We start from the raw sequence: 22,789 nt of genomic DNA on the forward strand, positions 1-22,789 counted from the left end.
AACGACTTCTCTTTATATAGTGGATCGGTCACGTAGACTTGGTTGTAGGTAAGGCAAATGGCACGCTACGATGCAGTGGTAAGATCATGGAAACTGCGGTTTGCCTGCGGAATGGGACAGCACTTGAAACACCGGTACGCACCATACTTGAATACTGCTACAATGTATTACATCAGATTGGACTAAAAGGCTCATCGACCTTATACTAAGAAACACGGTGGTAATGGGCACATGCTTGTTTTACTGGCAACTGTGCCATAGTGATAGTTTACATTTGCAGTCCGCATTGCAACCCGGTTTACCCTACTGATATGTTTCATGTAACCCGCTTTAAAAAACCAGGCGCGAGATTATCATATTCTCTCGCTCTTACACACAAACTATTAGTCCTAAAAAAAATAAAAAATGAAAAGGACATTTTCGTAGGAAATAAAGTGTAGTTGAATATTATACTGGGATATGTTTTTGTTGGTGGCCATCGTTTTCGAATCATTCAAGAAACACGCGTTCGGAGGTCACTTTTGTACTTTTTTTTAATTATTCGAGAATTACGACATCTAGCAAAAACGTATCCCAATACAAAATGTAACTACACTAAATGTCCTACAAAGAGGTGCCCTTCGTTTTTTTTTCCCCGTAGGACTAGTAATTAGCGCACAGTGAGCGAGAGAATACGAATCTCGTTCATGATATTTGAAGGCGTTGTGGGTAGTATTACGGAGATTAAAACTGTAAAGCTCTAATGTTCTGCAGTATTGACTTATTTCGTTAACTGGTTTTCGGCTTACGTGGACAACATCAGACTTTTCATTTATTGTTATGAACTTGTTCTACCAATATATTTCCGAAGAATCGTCTACACGTTACGGAAATAGTAGCTAACAAAAACTAGGCGATTTGCGAAAGTAGCACCCAAGCGGTTTTCAGTTATTTTCCAACCAGCTTTTTACCTAGCGGCAAGAAAGTAACTACAGGAATACACGAGGTGAAGGTCTTACAGCATTTTAATATACTGTAATATCCCACCATACACAGCAATGAATTTGTTCAGTTAATCTCGTGTGATTTACATATCCATCACTTCGCCCGTTATTCGCGGTATACCGTACTCTAAAAACAAAGCTGAACACCATTGGACTCGGATAAATCAATAAAGGAAATATAAAGTCATAAATAGGTTTTTTCTTTTACTAAATAGCAGTTTTCTGTGAGTTTTCCGTGAGAGAGTGAAACAACATGAAAAATCTAGAATTCTCGAATTGTGTCAAGATTAATTTCTTGTTCACTCATTATCGGGTCTGCCGTTCATGTATACTATTAGTGAGGATCTTCCCTATTGACCTAACACACCGTTTTCATATTCTGAGTGTTTCAAACAGACGACAGGGTGGATAAAAAACAGTACGTCGGTTATGCATATAAATAAGAAGAGTGTTATCCGAAATGACCCAAGTCTGTTGCTGTAACATTTGACCTAAGAGACAGAATTTTCTCTTAGATAACTCGTCATCTGTAAAAAGCCTGAGATTGCTATTCATACTGCGCGCTACGTCATTACTGTATAACATGAACAACAATAAACATCAGGAATTACTTCACTGCCTATTAATGACTGTTCGATGAGGACTGCGTTCTGTGTCTTGCTTGACATAAAATTTCCGATGCAAACTCAAAAACACGTTTGGATATCTTAGAGGAATGTTTCTACGTTCAGTTACCTCAGTACATGGCAAAGAGTATGTGGCATAAAGATGAAGGTCCATTGAGATTTGCATGGTCTGTGTTTTCCGAACCCATGTTGATCTAACGGGGAAAGTTATTTTGTTCCAGGTAGGTGATAATGACGGAACTCGGCATATGTTGCAGCCTAGTGGTAGAAAAAGATGTGGCTAATATACAAAGATAGTTCAGTGGATCAATTGTACTTCCTTTTGCAGACGAGTGTGATCTGTGCTCTTTTCTGATCACAAGCGACACATCTCTGCTCAAGGGATCTACGTTAATTTATGGTCAAGAGGACAGCTAATTCAATCACAAATTCTGTATAAAACTTGAAAGTGATGCCATCATGAATCTTCCCTTATTGAGCTCTAGGAATTTGAGCTTCTTTAAAGACTTCGGCCCTAGCAACAGACTGAGTTTTCTTTCTAAGCGGTTGATGTAGTAGAATTATGAGTTAGCATTTCATATCGTTAGTAACTGCAGTGATTTTATTTTCATAACCTTCTTCGAACATTGCTAACCCAATAGCTTTAAAATGTTAACATCTGCTGGATTGGGTTGACTAAATGAATTCTTGAGTTGTCTTTGAAAACAGAAAAAGCAATATGAATCTGGTTTCGAAATCTCTGTCTGACCATCATGAAGTCTATTTGGAACCTTCTGGTGTCCACCTGTATCTTTCACGTTGTAACCTTTTTTCGTAATTTTCAAACCAAGTGTTGGCAATGACGAAATTGTGGTCTGTGCAATATTCTACCAAGCAGTTTCTCCCTTCATTCCTCTCCCCCAGCCTATCTCCTCGTACCTTTTTTTTTCTTTTTTTTTTTTGGTCTTTCCATACTATGGAATTTCAGTCCTCTATCACAATTAAATTTTAGTCTCCCTTAACCATTTTGATCATTTCTTTAATTTCATGATACATTCTTTCAATTTATCCATCGTCTGTGGAGCACGTGGGTATATAAACTGGTAGCACTTTGGTGGGTGTTGTCTTCGTCTATCTTGGCTTCTAGCATGCGTTCACTAAGTCTTGAGTCTCTCAAGTGTCCACTTCTCAATGCATTCCTCATTCCTACTCAGCGAACAATAATGATTTCTGTGACATGTGTTATCTGTGTCGTGAACTCACTAAGTCTGAGTCTGTCAACTGCCAATGTTTCATGTATTGCTTTTCAGCAGACATTAATTTCCTAAACAAAAAAAAATCCTACAAAGAATTGCGTCTTGCATAGTAGGACTTTAATTTTTATCACACTTCACTGTGATTTTACGATTACGTGCTTAACTATTATTACAGCTTTGTGTCATCATTCGCTACTCAACTGATCGTGTAACTGAATTTGTTTACTAGTGTCATATTATTTTTTTATCATTTTACACAATTTTCATTTTTTACTCGCACTTTGTGTTTTTAATATCATTTTTTTTGCTTAATGTGTTTTTTCCCTATCTTCTATAACTGTGACATGTTTGCATCTCGAAAATATTTTCTGTCTTTTAGTGACATAGAGTTTTTAATTTTCACATCAAAATTCATTTAAATTTTGAAACCAATGTCACAGAAACTGATGACGAATTTGTAAAATGTTACTTTTAAGTGTGGTGGTGGTTGCCTGTTATCAAGCTTGTTTATATTTCATACTATTCCTGTTTCTCTTGTGCAACTGTTTACAATTCTCTGTCGGTGGCATGGATTAAAGCCTGCTTGTGTGTGTCCTTGCATGGCAAAACCACTCCCTACACAGTCTTTTCTCCAGGGTATGTGTGTGTGATGGAGGGTCTCTGCATGAGCCTCTTCGTTATTTTGCCATAACACACAGATTCCTTTCTTTGCCTCTGGCACCTCAGTTGTTGGTGCAAATAGTCTATTATCCTAGATTTAAAGAAGAAAAGGGAAAAGACTGAGCAGATGAGTGTGTTTGTGGTGGCCACAGTATATTATCCATATTTCGTTTTAACATTTCATTAAGTTATTGGTACATGTCAGAGCCCCACACGCATGTTTGATACTTTTAAGTGCCATATTTCAATGTATCTATTCTTTCTTCTTTTCCGATCAGATGAATATATGAATGAGAGTGTGCAAGTATTTGAGCGTGTAGGTCCTTGGGAGTATTGTAGTGTGCCACTGTGTCAGAACAGCCAACTGTAGAAAACACGAACCAGGAAGCAAAGAGGTTTCTGTTTACCTTGGACGAACCTTTTGTATAGGTTGGCATCACAGTAGGGGTTCCTCTGGCCACTTCTGTAGGTACGAGGATCGGTTTTCGTTAGAAAGCGAATGCTCATGGAGTGTTCCGTAGGACGTGAGACGGGTGAGACCTACTGGCGTTAAGTGTGCCTTTTCAATGAGACATTAATGTTGTGTTTTATGTAAGTTTTTCAAAGTTAGTGAAAGTAAATGATTCCTTTCATCGTTCATAGTTTATTATCGTGTGTGACAAATTTACTTGAAAATTCGCGGCTTAAAATCTAGGGACAGTGTAGGCTATCGTTCTGGTGAACTGTTAATCAAACACGTGGAGCCGTGATGAGTTACAGTGATTCAGTTCGTTATGTTTAGTATCCATTTCGCAAGAGCATGTATAATGGGTATGATTTCGTGATTTTATGAGAATTTTGTGCAATTCGTCTCACTTGATAACTTTCTTTGTGTATACTTTTGTTAATGAGGACCACGTGGTCGTGATCTTACGAGAATGTTTACAGTGCCAAGACCATAGTGATAGTGTGCTGTAGAATATCTGAATTAAATATGATGCTCCATTTTTATAGCAGTTCACTTCAAATAGAAATTTTATTCATTTATCCTGCATGTTAAAATCAAGGGAACAGCCCCTCTTGCTACCCATGTGTGTGCTGTGGTGAAGGTTTTTAGTTCTTTTCCTTTCTGCTGGTCTCTCAACTACGTGTGAATGTAAGTGTTCGTGATTAAACCATCCTTTGATCGTTCCTCCTCCATAGAAAATAGACCTTGCAGGGGACTCCGAAGTAAAGTACTAGGGCTAATTAATATGCGACTTAATAGATTGCAGGCGACAGCAACCATCATATTACTCACTATACAATTCATGTGTGTAATTAAATTTAGCCACCTAATAAATGTTCTTTTGCCAGAATTTTTGTGTATACTCTCACTGCTAAAATTCGACTCCATGCTTCATCCAGCTCTGATGTACGGCACATCCTACTGCATTCCATTTGCGCAACCGTTGTACTATATCCCATATTCAGATTAATTGTAAAGATACTCCTTAATTGTAAAGATACCTTTTGCTATGTTTAACTAAAACCTAGCCATTTCCCTTTTTAGACTCTTACCTTACCTATCCGATTAAGGGATCTGACATTTCACGCTTCAACATGAGCAACAGTTTTATTTTTGCTAATAACAAGATCGAACTGAGTAACGTTTGCTCCGAGATCATGATGGAAGACTATTGTTTCAGCAGAATATTGTATCCAGATTGACGTCATCACCATTAATCCATACAGTAGAGCTGCATGTCCTTTGGAAATATGATGGTTGCAGTTTCTCCTTGCTCCCACCTGTTCGCTGGACCAGTGTAGTAAGGGGATGTTGACTGGCATTGCAACACCAGATCACTGTCATCCAGACCAGCTAGAGCGGTAAGAGAGGAGATGAATTTGCTTGTGCAGCTGAAGACTAGCTGTGCAGCTGAAGGACTGGGACCACGTTGCGTCTGATATTAGCCAGCTAGGTGCAGAGAGGAGTAGCGTGGCCATATGTGGGTAAATCCCAAAGCTGGGAATTTGTATGAGAGTGACCCTGCCTAGCAGAATGACTAGCAACGGCGAACTTTGAGACAAACTGAGAAATGGCTTCCTACACATCTTCCAGAACCTATAACAATTTACAGTTAAGTATTGAAGCAAATCCGAAAATTTTTGCAACCTCAGGAAAATGAGACACAACGATAATTTCAATATCTTTAACTCTACAGAAGTTAATATTTCAGAGAGAATAAACATTTGAATAATGAACCTGTGGGGCGGAGGGTAACATTAGCGGTAGCGGTTCAACGTCTTTTTACCAGAGCCTGGCAACTATTTTGTGGTCAGGCAGAAAGCGATGGAGAACATACTGACCATAGTATCCGGTCCCACATTCTTGTCTAGCCCACTGAAAGAAATGTTTCTATTCTCTATTTGCTTAGCAAGATCAGGACTATGATTATAAATGAAGATTTAGAGTTCTAATTCATACACATATTTGGTAAAATTTCACATGCACAACATTGTGAAAGTCATTATGTTCATATTGACAGTAAATCTTTCTATCCTAAACAGCATTATTAGCAGTTCAGAGGCGACCTCTTTGGCAAGTTCCTACCAAATGTCTTTCGCCCTGACTACTGATACTCAAATTAAATTAAATGCGTGCCACAAAAGTGGAAAATAATTATCACCACTTGCCACGCGGATTTGTAAATCTAAAGGACTGCACACTAACAGTTACTTTAGAAAAAAACCTAAGGAATCCAGGGCACTGTACAGTCCTCCCAAGTTCTCTATCAATTACTACAGAAAATCAGCATTTTGTAGCAGCCCATCTCTGATGTCATCTGAGGCAGATTGCAATTCGGCGTTTGACAGACGTGGATCTTACAGTGGCTGGGTGAGAAGTGAAGCTTCGTCTTGCCTCTTGGGCTGTATTTATATGAGGGGCATTTGAAAAGTCCGTGGAAAGTCCGAGAGATGGTACCACCGGCGCATATTGAGGTCACGTTTAGTTAGTAACATCTTTGGAAAGAACACACACACTAAGTTTCAGCCATATTGGTCTATTTATTTGTGTTTGGCATTTGTATGGATCAAGGAATATTGTCAAAAAATGGACGAAAAAGAATTTCGTGTGGTGATTGAACATTACTTTATGAAAGTCAATCGGCCTCAGGAAACTGAAGAGAAGCTTGATAAACATTACGGTGACTCTGCACCTTCGATTAGAACGGTTTATAAGTGGTTTCAAAATTTCCGGAGTGTCCATATGGGCACAGCTGATGCTGAACATTCTGGACGCCCTGTGGAGGTTACGACTCCAGAAATCGTCGATAAAATCCATAATATGGTGATGGATGACAGAAGGGTAAGTCGCATGAGATTGCTAGTGCTGTGGGCATCTCATATGAATGGGTACATAATATTTTGCATAAACATTTGAACATGACAAAGCTACCCACAAGATGGGTTCCGCTATTGCTCACGCTTGACCAAAAACGGAATCGTGTTAAGTGTTTCAAGGATGGTTTGTAGCTGTACAGGAAGAATCCGCCGGACTTTCAACATCGTTTGGTCACTGTGGATGAAACATGGATGCATTACTATAATCCTGAGGCCAAACAGCATCCTAAACAATAGCTTACCAAGGGAGAATCTGCACCAAAAAAGGCGAAGACCATTCCTTCAGCCGGAAAGGTTATGGTGACTGTATTTTGGGATTCACAAGGGATAATCGTCATTGACTATCTGGAAAAGGGTAAAACTATTACAGGTGCACCTTATTCATCGTTATTGGACAGTTTGAAAACCGAGCTGCAAGAAAAACGCCAGCGATTGGACCTCAAAAAAGTCCTTTTCCATCACGACAATTCACCAGCACACACCGCAGCAGTTGCAGTCGCAAAATTAATGAAAATAGGATTCCACCTCGTTTCACATCCCCTCCCCCCCCCCCCTCTCTCTATTCGCCAACTTGGCTCTTTCAGACTACTGTTTGATCCCCAATTTGAAGAAATGGCTGGCAGGACAAAGATTTTATTCAAACGAGGAGGTGATTGCAGCAACTAATAGCTATTTTGCAGACTTGGACAATTCCTATTATTCAGAAGGGATAAACAAATTAGAACAGCGTTGCACGATGTGTGTAAGTCCAAAAGGAGACTATGTCGAAAAATAAAAAAGGTTTACCCAAAAACGTAAGTAGTTTTTATTTTTGCATGGACTTTTCAAACGCCCCTCGTATACATGGCGCAGCGGACGGCCAAGGGAGCACCTGCTATCCGCCTTATGGGTATGGCAGCAGTCTCCAAACGGCCGCTCTCTTGGACACATAATCTTTAAAAACTAAGTTCCGAATTAATTTAGAATCTTCTTGGTTTTTACTTGCATATAAGTAAGTTGGTTGAAATCACAGAAAAACTTTTAGCTTGCTTGCATAAAAACTTTGACTTCTACAATTTTTAGAGTGGAACTGATAGAAGATCGTTATCTCTGAACTATAACTTCAAGAGACCTTGTATTGTTTGTTATTAACAGTACTGTCCTAAAAACATGTTATAGCTCTATTATTTAATAGGTTTTATCATGTGCTGTAACCGAAATTTTCTAGCATTAAAATTACAGATACTTAATCTATTAAAATGGGAATGTAGTAGTTACAAATTTAGTTTTCATTAAATTATTCGAAAACTGTTAGAGGTAGCTTAATGCGGTTACTTAGTTATGATTTTTAGGCTGAACTGAATCATAATAAAAAAATTTACATTTCTATGTCGAATATTTAGCGTCTTCAATTTTTCTTAAAAATGTGGTTTCTGACCACAATTTTTATTCTATCATGTTGAGACTTGCACCAGTTAATTTTGACATACATTGGCACCTTATGACCAATTTATGGGTTTCTAGCCTAATTATTTAGTGGCACTTATTTTTTTCTTAAAACAATTCATTTATGAAAGCTATTGATCTAATCACTGTAAGACTTGTCATTTAAAACATTATGACATTAAGGTATATGTTTACAAAATTTGAAAAAGCAATTTTAACTTTTAATTTTGTTCTTAATTATGGTGCAATACTTGTGCGCTACGCACAGACATGTTATGGTGACGTGGCACTACTAGCAGTGAACTGGGGTAAGTCCCAGCACACTCGCTCTCCTTAGTATCTCACAAACGGTACAGCGCTTGTTTTGCTATATCACCCTCTATTTATTTTTGTGAAAAATTTATTTTTTAACAGAATTAATTATTAAAAACTAGGGATGTTATTCTAGCTGACTTCTTTTAAATGAAATTGACTTTTTCGAAAATTCCTTAATATTACACATACAAAATAATCATACTTTTATAAACAGAGAAAAACATGACATAATTGACTTTTACAAAATCATTTATATCAGTGACATAGAAGCATGAAATAAAATGTACAATAATTAGAAAATTATTATTTTCTTTCATAAATTTTTCGGTGTTTACCTGAAAAAGAAACACAAAATTTTTCACTTTACATTACTCACATTTTTCATCACACTCGTAGGCACTAATGTGAGCATTTGTATGACACTTTCACTAAATCTTTAGAAGTATAGGTAGGAATTTTTCTTCTATTTATTACGAAAAGGAAAGGGGAAAATTCCCTGAAGATCGTGTCGTTCTTGCTTCCTTTTCCTATTCAGCTTCTAGGATCCCTTTTGTGAAGCCCCCAAGCCCCTGAGAAACAGATAACATAGCCTCAGCTTCTGTTATCAACTTACCTCTAAGGCAGGAAAAAGCACATTTTATTTATAACCTGTTTTTGGCAATATTTCCAATAACTGAGAAGTTATCGGAAAGAAAATTAACAAGTTACATCCGAGAAAATCGAGACACTTCATAATTTAGCCCAAATCACGAACTTTGCATTTATGTTTTCCTTCTTTTCATAAATCATAGCTTTTATGTATTCAAGTTACCTTTATGTTCTTAAATAGTGACTTTTTAAGGCTAATTTGCGATTTATTTTATTACTTGAGGTGTTGCTTTAACTTAGAAGATTGAGTAACTTATGTAAGTTTTACCTCCATTGGGCTCAATTATCGTATGGATTAGCATACTAAAGAAGTCATTTGTTTAACAGCATTTACTTTGCTTTGTTGTACACATCACGAAAAGATGTTTTTATCATAATATATCCGTACTTTATGATCTGCAATTTTCAACATACTCGTAGGATTCTGTTGTCTATTTTTATCAAACCTTTTTATGAGATGTGAGGGAAATTACTCATCAGTTTTCCACATTTAACCGTACATGTCAGTCTCCTGTTTCTCCACTTTCATAATACATATATTTCTATGCTTCTTTCTCCCTTTTTCTCATTGTCAGCCTACTGACATTATTTATTTACACATTTGGTGTGATCCTCACACCTCTTCCACACATCTCCTTAAATTAATATTAAAACGCTTCAGCTTGCCTCTAGGGGCACTTCATTCTGACTCTTTTTCAAACTTTCTGACGAACTTACTCCCAATTGAAAGTTATTACTTTATGCACGTTCTAATGGATCCGATTTTAGGCATTTTCAGCTTCAATAACTTCTGTTAATGCAAAGTGTCTCTCTATTTTTATAGTTACTAACCATTTTTATAGATCTTATTTTTATTTTTTTATTTTAGCCATGCTTTTCCTCTTATTGGTGCACAAAATTTAGCCCTTGCTATTTTACCCTTTTCAATCTACTCCTGCAAACTACTTGCCACATTCTTTCGCGCGTTTTCATTTGGGTATAGTCATGTTTGAGAATCATTTTTACTCACTAGAAAGAGATTATAACTTAATAGAATATATATTCAACATGAAGACACATGCATTTCTTACTTACCATGATAGGACAGAAGAAGGGAATGAAACTTGGAAAGGAAATAAAGTTTCATCCAGTTGGGACTGCACGGTACGCCAAACCATGTATCCTCCAAAGAGTGTCAGACTCCCTACGGTAATTAGTATAGATAGAAAAGAAGAGGAGACTGAAACTTGAAAAGGAAATAAAGTTTCATCCAGCTAGGACTGTACTGTACGCCCAACTGTGTATCTTCAAAGAGTGGCAGACTCCCTACAGTAACTAGTTACTGTTATTTTTAAATCGCTTTGTTATCATCCTGAATGGTCCTTGATGCCCTTGCATAAACATCTTGTTTTTAGATCTTTCTTTAGTTTTGATTAACACTAGTTCACCAACCCAAAACTAGTGGGGGAAGCTTTTACATATGCATTCTTTTTCTGTACAAAGTCCTTTTCTTCGAAATTTGATTTGTTGGCTGTACCTTTGCACCTATTTCTTCAAGGATAGTGCTCTTCAGAATCAGCATCTTGCACATTATTACTGAATTCAGTATTTTCCTGTACATATCCTTTATTCTGTGTCAATCAATAGACAGTTCCCAGTTTTCATTATTGTCACCTATATGACTTCCTATAAAAGGCGCTCTTATTACCTGGAAGTCAGGTAGGGTTAAAACTAAGTTGTTCGGGTCAAAATCAATCGTCCCTGATACTTGGCTAAACAATCTGTACCTATCAGCATTTCAACAGTTAAACCTATCACTATTAAACAAGGATGATCTATTATCACTTCACCTATACCATTGGGTATACTGATCTAGAAACTTTTCCAGTAGCACCTATTATTTTCAGACTACTTACTTTCGTGATAGTTAATTCACTCTTATTGGAAATAGAATCAAATAATCCTTGGGATAAAGTACTTGCTTCACTTCAGCTATCAAGGGGACAACGCACTGTTTCTCCTGCGATGTTAGTTTTTATAACAGCGTGAGTTATTTTACTCTGAACAGGTTCCTCACAGACATCTTCTAAGAAATGGCCTTCAATCTGTTTCCAGCTAAAGTAGTTTTGTTCAGTTACAAGTACATTCACATTTAAATTTTGGGGTTCATCAATCTCTACATTTTTAGCTGACTTTTACAACCTGTCTACCAATTTTAAATCAAAGCACTTGACAACTCCCTTTACTTTCATTTGCTGCACATCAGCTAAACTATTCTCTTCCTCTGAGCAACTGCGTCCCTGCGCAACACTGCTACCTATAATATTGCCGTTATGTTTCGCAGTTCATGGCCTATCAATACAGCTGTCAGATTCCTTGACCTGATTATTATTACTACCTCGTTCAACCATCAATTCCTCCATTTTAAAACTTTGCAAAACTGATTGTACTTTCTCTACCGCAACTTTAGCCTTTAGATTCCCAACATTGTCGAAGATGTAAGCTTTTACCTCATCTCATCCATATCAGACTCAAACCCATTCATTACTTAGTCCCTATTAACTATAGCGTGTTCTTGTTCTTCTCTGACCCATTTTTCCAAAGTATCCAAAGTGCTGTCAACTATACTATGAGAGTGGTTTAACACATAATTGGTACTGTCTGTTCGTATTTCTTCATCCCTGTTTTCTGTTTGCGTATGTTGGCTGACTGTGATCTGTGTTGTTGTTACTGGCTGTGTTACTGTTACCGCTTTGAGAGCGCCAGTTAGACTTTCACATGCGTCTTGTTATGTCCATTTGATGCATCATTAGGTAGGGTAGCATTTTGCTCTCCGTCTTGTCTCAACGATACAGTATTTACATTTGTGTTTTCGTCATAATAACTGTTACGAAAGTGTGGTGACTGTGTACACCTTCTTCTTCTACCACGGCCTTGATTATTATAATTAGTTCTTGTATTCCAAAGCTCCACACTTCTAACATTAACGTTCCCACTTTGCATACAATTTTGAACATGGCCGATAATGCAGCAACCGTAGACGAAATTACTTGAAAATACAGCTCTTCGGTTGCGCAGGTAAAAAAATTTCCACTTTACCTAGGTTTCAACTGCTCGAAAGCAACCTTCATCAGAGGTAAAAAAATTCTACATTACCTATAACAGAGTTTTGGAATAATATAAAAATTATTAAATTAAACATATGTAATAAAATTACATCATAGCTAACTGCTACGGTACAGTAGACAAAGAAAGCATACTTACATAGAGCAAATAGTTATGAAATGGTTTAGAGCAACAGTGCTCACGTTAAAGATAAAAATATATCTGCACATTATAAAATTTTCCTAGATATGCAGAACTTGATCAAGACGCGCCGCTAAGGGTCGCGTGTGCGGCCGGCACTGTAAGCAGCATCAGACCGACAGGCGCGTGCGCCGTCGATGTTAGCAAGTCGGCACATTATCCCTAGATGCGAAAACGATTCTTTTCTGCCAGTATCAAGGCAGCTAATCTTCTAGACCCACAATAATCATTTCCGGTTTCATCTTTTCTGTCAGATGTGACACTCGTGAAACCCACTTCCTAGAGAACTCTTTAACTGACTCACTTCCTGGGGCAAACTTTTTGCCACTCAAAAACTCTCTTAAAACATCGTTTTGTTTGTTTTGTGACCAGTACTCGTTAAGATATGCAGATTTAAATTCAGAAAGAGTTTTGTATCTTATCATTACGTTAGCTGACCACCGAAACCGTCTCCTGACAAATGACTTCTTATGAAACAAATTTTCCCCTTCTCTGACCATACATTAGGCAAAACACCTTCAAAATCATTACAGAACTCTAATGGATGGATTTGTTTGTCTGGATCAAAACGTAAAAATTGACGACATCCCATGACAGCGGCGTCAACTGAATTCATATGCTGTACAGTGGTATTACAAGAACTACCAGAGCTTACTCTATTTTCTATGTTAGTAATGTTAGTATTCAGTTCTTCAGCTTTCAGTTGTTCTGCTGGTCCCACCGTGTCAGAACATCTTTTGTCTGCACTTACACAGTCCTCTTTTATTTCCTTAATATTTTTTTGACAAGCATTTACCTTCATACAGTAATACTTCGTTTACACGAATCCGAAGGGACCGAAAAATCAGGAGTATGTGTTAAAAAAATTCGTGTTAAGAGAAAAACACAGATTTTAAGAAGTATACATGTACAGCAGTACACTATTGCGTAATATACTACACTATCTGTCACGTTATTGTAGACTTATAACACTATAAAGTTATTTTAAATTCCAAGTACTCACAAATTATGTACGTTACTGTCTTGGAAAAAATTCGGTCATTGTTCGCTGACGTTCAGGGGAATAATAAATGTTGTGATTTCACGACCAATTGTAATGATAGCGTGCGTAAACCCAGCAGTGACGTCGGAAGTTGAAGCGAACCGTTCTAAACAGTCCAAGGCTGTAAACATCTCCTGACGGGTAGGTGGAATGGTATCTGTATTATCTTCCTCTTCACTTTCTTCTGACGGCCCTTCTTGCACTTCGTTCACACTTTTTGGCACATCCGATTCCACAGAAGCACCTACGGCAACATCGTCGTCTACGCTAATGAATTCTTCGAAACTAATCCCATGGTTCGCAACGTCCTGCAGAACTGTCCATTCATCAGGCAAAGTGGCATCTTCTAACTTGTGGACATCTTCAGTGTTGCTGTCTCCAAGCTCTGTTAAAGCATTTCCCTATATGAGTGGCGATACTGAGTTCCAGGCTGCTGCGATGGCTTTTATTGCGTCAATTTGCGGTTGCACTATTGTTTTCAGCACCACGAATTGCAGCTCCTACAAGTCGCTTACGATAAGATCTCTTTATGAGAGACATTATGCCTTGGTCCAAAGGTGGAAGGTGGCTTGTGGCGTTGGGTGGAACAAACTGAACCTTTATGTTGGATAGGTTCAGATCATAAACGTTATGGGCAGTACATCTGTCCAATGTAAAAAGAACATGTCTATTTTGAGCAACTATTCGACGAAGAAGCCACTTGCGAAATGATGTGTCATCGATCCAAGCTTTCTTGTGGTGAGAGTAGATGCAAGGTAAAGTGCCCATGTTTATGTTTTTAAAACAACGTGGTTTCACGGATTTACCGATAACCCAGGGACGAAACTTCTCACTGCCGCCAGCAATACAGCACAGTACAACAGTCACACGTTGTTTGCTTCGTGCTCCACCGTGACACTTATCATCTTTTATCACCAGGGTGTGATTTGGAAAAAGATTGTAGAAAAACCCAGTTTCATGCATGTTAAACATATCACACGAGGCATACTTTTCCCTCACTCGGTTGCATTCATGCAACCAGCCTTTCGCACTTTTTTTATCCAAATTATTTGCTTCACAACAAATTTGTACAGATGAAGCTGAATGTCTGTTTTGGAACCGATACAACCAACCACCAGAACAACGGAATTCTTCGATGCCCATATCTTTAGCAATATTATTTGCTTTTGACTGAATCACAGGGCCCGTTAAAGGTATGTTAGATGCACGCATGTGATTGAATCATTCTACCAGTAACGTCTCGATGTCTTCATACTTGGCGGTAGGAAGTCGTCAACATTTGTTTCCAGAACCTGATGCCGCAGCATTAATAATTTTTTTCTCGATTCTTAATAATCGTAGATAAAGTAGATTTAGGTATTCCAAACTGCTGTGCAATTGCTGTTTTCTTGGTACCACAGTCCACTTTATCTAGAATCCTAAGCTTTAACTGTACATTTAGAGCTGTCTGTTTCCTCTTTGCCATTTTTGCGTGCTACGGTACAGGTTGTAACTGTAGTTTTTATTCAGTATTCCAACTCGTTACGGTTACGACTAAGAGAACACCTGTCAAAACTGGCACTGAGTACATTTCTAAATGCTGCTGCACACATGATTGAATGTCTTACAATGTACTGCATACGCTGATTGTTGAGGTGATAATCGCGGCTACCGACCTACAATACAAAAACGAATCAACAATAAGTATAATTAGCTTTGTAGCTACATTTCCTACATTCATTTCGGGGAAAAAACTACGCTTTAGAATACTCTAAGGTTGGAAGTTTGTGTTACAGTGAAATTTAATTACACTAGAAACTGAAACAGAGTTTGTAATTCGCCTTAACCGAAATTCGTGTTAACCGATAAAACATACCATAAGAACTAATGTATTCCTGGCGGGACCATTAGTTTTTTCGCGTTAACCGCGAGTTCGTCTTATGCGAGTTCGCGCTAACGAGGTTATACTGTATTTACTTCCTCAAATTTATCAGAACAAAGGTTGGATTCATTGTCTATTCTTTCTTACAAAAGTTCATCTGCATCTTGGAAATCTTTGCGAACTTTGTCAATTTCGCATTTAAAAGTACTATGCATTTTATTTAACTGCTGTCCTACTTTGACTTGTACATCATGGTGAATAGCATCAATTTCGTGATTTTAAACTTCTCAGTTTTGAGGTCATTTCATCCTCTAATTCTTTATTACTAGATTCAATCTTACTTTCCAGTTCTTTGTTAATGTCCTCAGTTCTTTGTTACTATCCTTTAACTCTTTCAGATTCAATCTTACTGTTTAGTTCTTTACCACTGGGTACAATCTTACTGCTTAGTTCTTTACGATATGATTCGAGTTTGACAAACAATAACTGGATCCAATTTGAAGCCTTTACAGTGCCAGTTGGCATTTACACTGATTTTAACGGAGTTTCTTGCATTTCCTGACCTGAATGAATTTGAAACATATTAAGCTCAGTTTCATTGTCTGATAATCTTATTAATTCTATCTTCTTCTTTTGACTCCTATTACAATTACTTCGTCATCAGAAAATGGTTCTACATTTGTTGTAGCGTTGAAATTCAAATCAGATTCTACTTTTGACAAACCACACACCGATTTTCGATTTGTTAGTTCGACGGAACCATCCTCATTAAATTAAGTTTCTGATTCTGAGGACTCATAGTCAGAGACTGGTTCCTTTTTAACTTTCACATAGGTATTCATTTTTAGTAAACTGTTGGCAGCAACTATCAACTACTTTAAGTATTCTTGACTTAACTTAATTGCTTGAACTCAACGAATGGTGCCGGTGTGGTGTACCAGTAACTGTGATGCATTGTTTTACAGCCAACAACAGCAGCTATGACAGTGAGGATAACTGCCGGTATCGCCTACTGCAGTAGATCCAGAAAGGGGGGACTAGACACCGGTGAGCACTCGCAGCAACTTGCAGATGTCTCGGGGACCCATGCGGCTCTGTAATGATGCACTGTCTTCTTCTAACATTAGCGCCGGTGGCAGCTGCGACCCAGAGTCATCTTCTTCCCTCCTTCCATCACGATCCAGGCTACTGTGGCTGACATTCACAATTTATTCACCACACTCACGAGTAAATTTTAGAATTGTTTTCACACTGGATTCTGACTATTTCACTTCGACATCCTGTTAGTCCCTACCAAGTTCGTTGTTTTCCCTATCACTTTCAGATGAAGGGAGGAAAGTCACCAGGTCCGGATGAGCTAAGTGTAGAGATTGCGAGAGCAGTAGGAGAGGTGGGCTTATAATGGCTATATCGAGTAATGAAAATTGTGTGGAGACAGAAGATTATACCAGAAGACGGGAACAAGGGAATAATTTTTCCAATCTTTAAGGAGGGAAATATAAAAGATTGCAAGGACTATTGGATAACATTGATAAGTCACTGTGCAAAGATTTTTGAGAAAATTTTGGAAGCACGAGTTCAGGCAAACATTAGAAGGAAGAATGAAAGAAGAGCAACATGGTTTCAGAACAGGCAGGTCCAAGGTGGATCTAATTTTTCCTGTAAGACAACTGCAGGAACAGCACTATGAATATGGAATAGATCTACTAACGACCTTCCTGGATATTGAAAAAGCCTATGATAGTGTCCATAGAAGCAAAGTGTGGAAAGCCCTGTAGAACAGAGGAGTAGCAAAACAGGTTATTTGGAGGATAAGGGAAATGTACCATGGAAGTGTGAGCTGTGTGAAAGTGGGAGGAGGGAGATCAATTTGGATTGAACAGAAGAATGGCTTGAGGCAGCGAAGTGCACTTTCACCATTACTATTCATTGTAGTGATGTATGATATAATGAGTACTGTAGCACAAGTAATTGGTGAAAAGAAGATGACAGCTATGATGTTTGCAGATGACCTGATACTTTGGGGCAATAAGCCGGAGGAAGTACAAGAGCAGTTGGATGTGTGGGAAAAGAGTATCGGATAAAATTTAGTATAAGTAAGAGTGAGATGATTATCACAGCAAGGATGGAGGAGAGAGGAACAACAATTGGTGGTGAACGATTGAGGAGATTGGAGAGTTTCAAATACCTAGGAAGCCTGATACATGAAGATGGAAAAAACGACAGAGAAAGAAACGAGCAGAGGAGAAAAGCAGAAGCATTTCAGAGGAGTGTCAGAAGCCTGATATGGAGCAAGGATGTACCCCAAATCAGTAAAAACGTTATATACCAGTCATACTATGTCCCAGTCCTGACATATGCATCAGAAACCAGGGTTATGAAAGGAAGAGAGAAAAGGAAAGTACAAGCTAGTGATATGAAATTCTTGAGAAACTGTATTGGAGTGACAAATATCGACAGGTTAAGAAATGAGAGGATCAGAGAGTTAATGAAGGTGGAATCATTACAGGGGGAGATAGAGAAATCGAGGCTGAGATGGTATGGACATGTTAAGAGAATGGAGGAGAAGAGGACACCCAGGAGGATACATGAGGTGAAACTGGAAGGAAAGAGACCAAGAGGAAGACCGAGAGACAGATGGCTCAAAGGAGTAGAGGAATGCATCGAAAAGAAAGAAGAAGACTGGACCAAGGTGAAGACAGAGAGATGGTGGCAGTAGTAGGACAAAGTATGTGTCACCCCACTCTCCATTGTTGCCTGATGTTATCACGATGGCGGCGATGATGTCATCCAAGATTGTGGCCTGTAGACTTGGAAACAATGCATGACGTCATCCAAGATTGCGGCTGTGATGTTATCTGATGGCACAAGTACCGTACCCAAGATGGCGGCTTTTGGCGGGATGTTTGAATTTTGGTGGGAAGATAGGTCACTTGGGCTACCTCCACTAACCTAAATCATCTGACCGCCATCTCTTCCTAGGAACTGGCAGGAGGGATGGGGGAAAATGGCGGATCACACTGTTGCCAACAGCATGTGAAAGTGACATCTACAGTTAAAGTTCTTCAAGTGTCATACTGACGTCACACGTATGTCTAAATAAGTGCCAACACATCCTCTGGGCCATGCACGTAAATGTTTTCCATTGCTGATGTGATACCTGTGAATACTGACATCACAGATCACGGCAACGACGTCATCCAAGATTGTGGCCTGTAGACTGTACTGCCACTTTCTCTCCCTGTCATTCCTAATGGGACATATGAGAGGTGTATAGCCCGCAAGTGTGAAACGTTTGGATACTGACACCATAGTTCATGCTATAGAAATCTGTTCAGCTGATTTATATCCATCGCAATCCTAACAGGACCTAGCCCAAAATAACAACTATTGCATTCTTCCTGATGGTCCTAACGAGGCAACACATTACCCTTTCTGGGAATCATAATATCCACACTTGCAAAAGTACATTTAACCATAAAAGCATTCATTCTTGTTGCTCTGGCGGAGAGAGAGAGAGGCCGGCCAGTGTGGCCGTGCGGTTCTAGGCTCTTCAGGCTGGAACCGCGTGACCGCTACGGTCCCAGGTTCGAATGCTGCCTCGGGCATGGATGTGTGTGATGTCTTTAGGTTAGTTAGGTTTAAGTAGTTCTAAGTTCTAGGGGACTGATGACCATAGATGTTAAGTCCCGTAGTACTCTGAGCCATTTGAGAGAGAGAGAGAGAGAGAGAGAGAGAGAGAGAGAGAGAGACTATTGGCGCATCAAGCCCTTCCAGTAATAGTGACAGATTGCAGATTGTGAAGTTTATAGGTCTATGCTCAAAGACGTATGCATATCGCACATTGGGAGGTGCCACCCAGAGGCGGGCTAAGGGTGTGCGTCACATGGCATCGAGAGCCCTCTCTATCAAAGACTATTTGAGGTGCCTGTGCAGTGGTGTTCTCGGTGCTGCACTGCAGCCACCACATGGCAAACCAGTATTCTATCGAGAGGACATGAGGTGTAACTGTGCTGCAGTCTAAAATTGATCAAGGACAGTGGCAGCGGCAGTGGCAGTGGTGGCGGTGGCTGCTTCCTGTGCAGCGATTAGCGGCGCCCTTATAGGCGGGCTGTGGCTTACCGGGCGCCGCTTTGGTGAGGAAGACGGTTTAGCCGCCTACTGTATATGCACAACACCGTGTTGGGACGTGACCTTTGTAGAAGAAGAAGAGATAAAATAAATAATAGTTAAGTACATTGTTTACCACTGCTGGCACCATGAAAGAAAGAATTCTGATGATCACATGATTATAAGCACAGTGAGTAATTACCTTTTTCGCTCTGGCTTCAGGGCAGAATGAATTGATCAGGCGACTCCACTGCACCCTCAAAAAAGTCATCATCATTATCATGTAGTAGAGCGAGATCTAAGCGCCTTTGTCAGTCCTCGTCTGTCTTGCCTAGAACAACAACAGCAACAAACAAACAAACAATATATATAATCCGATTTGTTACAGAAAAAACTTCTTATACTACTACCACAATTACTAGACGCTTGTAATCTTTATTTTAAACTCACAAGTATGCTGCTTTGACATCTCATTATTTGCTGAAAGCAGTTCCTGCATCTGCTGATGAACAGCCTCCAACTGCCTGTACAGCATGACCAAGACCTCTAGAGCTGCTCCTTTAACAGCACGAGACATAATTTTATTTATTTTGAAGGTCGAGTTACACTGAAAGATCACACATGGATACTTCTTTCTATACTTACATTGGTGCTGTTCGAGTTACACTGAAAGATCACACATGGATACTTCTTTCTATACTTACATTGGTGCTGTTGTCGGTTGTCGACAGCCAGGGGCTGTTCCATGTAGCATTGCTGCTTCTGTAGTAGATAATCGTTTTCAGTGCCCAGCTCTGCCTCCACCTCAATTTGCATTTGCTTCAGGGGATCTAGAAAAAAAGTATGAAATAAGAAAATTTTGAATCGCTACTATACAAGAACAAATTACAATGAAAATTATATTCACAAAACAATTAACGCTGTGAACCCAACACAGAAGGCTGAACGTTCAGAATCTGTTGTGGTCCAGCGCCATCCTGTCTGTCTTCACACTCCAAGACAAAATCCTCGAGATGCACTATAACAAGGAGATGGAATTAATAAGGCGAATTTAACATACATACCAAAATTTGCACTCAAAATAAAAGTTATTTACTCACTTGGTAAACCTGTCTCCAGAACTCTAAGTCTCTTCCTGCTACAGTCTGAGGTGATGCTGCAGTTACCTCTCTTTATGTTGCAGTAAGAAAAGAACTAGTAGACACACACAGACGTGATGGAATGCACAACAATGTGGACAACAGTGGACTGAGGACGATGGAGGTTGGTTGCAGGTTTAAAGAAAAATGGTTCAAATGGCTCTGAGCACTATGGGACTTGATATCTGAGGTCATCAGTCCCCTGCAACTTAGAACTACTTAAACCTAACTAACCTAAGGACAGCACACACATCCATGCCTGAGGCAGGATTTGAACCTATGATCCGCAGCAGTCACGCTGTTCCAAACTGAAGGTTGCGGGTTTGTATATAGACTGAGGTGAACAATGAGAGAGCTTCATTTGAATGTGCATCCAGTGAGAAGTTTTATTGAATGTCACTATTTATGGAAGGCCTTGATGCGACTATTGCCTCTGTCTCTCCCTCCATCTCTCTCTCTCTCTCTCTCTCTCTCTCTCTCTCTCTCTCTCTCTCTCTAAGTAACAAGAATGCTTTTATGATTAACTGCACTTTTGCAAGTGTGGATATCTTGAATGTCCCGTTAGAACTGCGAAGGAGAGAAAGCAGTTGAACAGATTTCTATACTGCGAGCTGTGACATCAGTATCCACAGGTATCGCATCAGCAATGGTAAACATACGCATGCACTTCCCAGAGGGTGACTTGGTATACATTTAGTTAGATGTGTGATGTCAGTATAACACTTGAAGAACTTAAACTGTAGACGTGACTTTCACATAATATTGGCAGCAGTGTGAACCGCCATTTTCCCCCACCCCAGACCGCCATTTTGGATTACGTCATGGGAGGTACTGTGTACTAGGTCATTTGTACTCTGGACCTCATGGTGAACACACTTGATGGTGGTACTGCCTTTAATTGTTTAAATAAAGCCTGCATGCAAAATAAAGACTTATGCCCAGCACAGGCTGAGTCCATTTCCTGCCAATTCCTAGGAAGAGGTGGCAGTCAGATGACTTAGGTTAGTGGAGGTAGCCCAAGTGACCTATTTTCACGCCATTTTCTTACGTTATTGGAGGTAGCTATGGTGTGTTGCATTGTCCTGATGGAATTGCAGCTGCCTGCATTTTCTGGGGGAGGGTAGCCCAATCGACCTATCTTCCTGCCAAATTCAAACTTCCCAGCAAAATCCATCATTTTGGAAAACGGTACTTGCATCATCAGATAAGGTCATGGCTGCGACCTTGAATAATGACATGCGCTTTTGCCAAGTCTACAGGCAATCATCTTGGATGACATCATCGCCGCCATCTTGGGTACGTCTGACAAGAGTGGAGAGTGGAGTGACACATACTTTGTCCTACTACTGGTGGCAAGACAGGAGATGATGGAGAGGCCTATGTTCCATACAGACCTAGCCAGAGGCTGGAAACTGACCAAGGTGATGATGATGATTTTCACTGTTCAATTTTACAGACAATATGCACCATATGTGGGGTGGTGGGTTACATCAGTGGTGGTTCAACATTTTTTTTCACACGAGAGCCTGGCAACAATTTTTTTGATCAGCGAGAAAGATATGGAGAAATACTGACCATAGTTTCCAGTCTGCACATCAATATTCTTGTCCAGCCCACTGAAAGAAATGTTTTTATTCTCTATATGCTTAGTGGGATCAGGACTATGATTATAAATGCAGATTTCGATTTCTAATTCTTCCATATATTTGGTAAAGTTTCACATGCATAACATTGGAAAGTCATTATGTTCATGTTGACAGTAAATCTTGCTATCCTAAACAGCACTATTAACAGTTCAGAGGCGATCTCTTCGGTAAGTTCCTACCAAATGTCTTTGCTCTGACTAGAGGTCCTCAAATTAAATTAAATGCTCTCCACAAAAGTGGAAAATAATTATCACCACGTGCCATGTGGATTTGTAAATATCATGGACGACACACTATCGGTTACTTTTAGCGAAAATCTACGCGATCCAGGACAGTGTACAGTCCTCCCGAGTTCACTATCAATTATTACAGAAAATCAGCGTGTTACAACAGCCCATCTCTAATGTCATCCGATGCAGCGCACAATCCAGCGTTTGACAAAGGTGGATCT

General features: G+C 39.3%; 1 protein-coding gene across 1 annotated transcript in view; it reads left to right on the forward strand.

Annotated features, from left to right (window-relative positions):
- Positions 1 to 22,789, forward strand: part of LOC126355902 (attractin-like) — a 167,762-nt gene that overhangs the window by 27,265 nt on the left and 117,708 nt on the right. The gene's annotated exons all lie outside the window — the stretch shown is intronic.

Source organism: Schistocerca gregaria, chromosome 3, assembly GCF_023897955.1.
Source record: "Schistocerca gregaria isolate iqSchGreg1 chromosome 3, iqSchGreg1.2, whole genome shotgun sequence".
NCBI classification, from domain to species: Eukaryota; Metazoa; Arthropoda; class Insecta; order Orthoptera; family Acrididae; genus Schistocerca; species Schistocerca gregaria.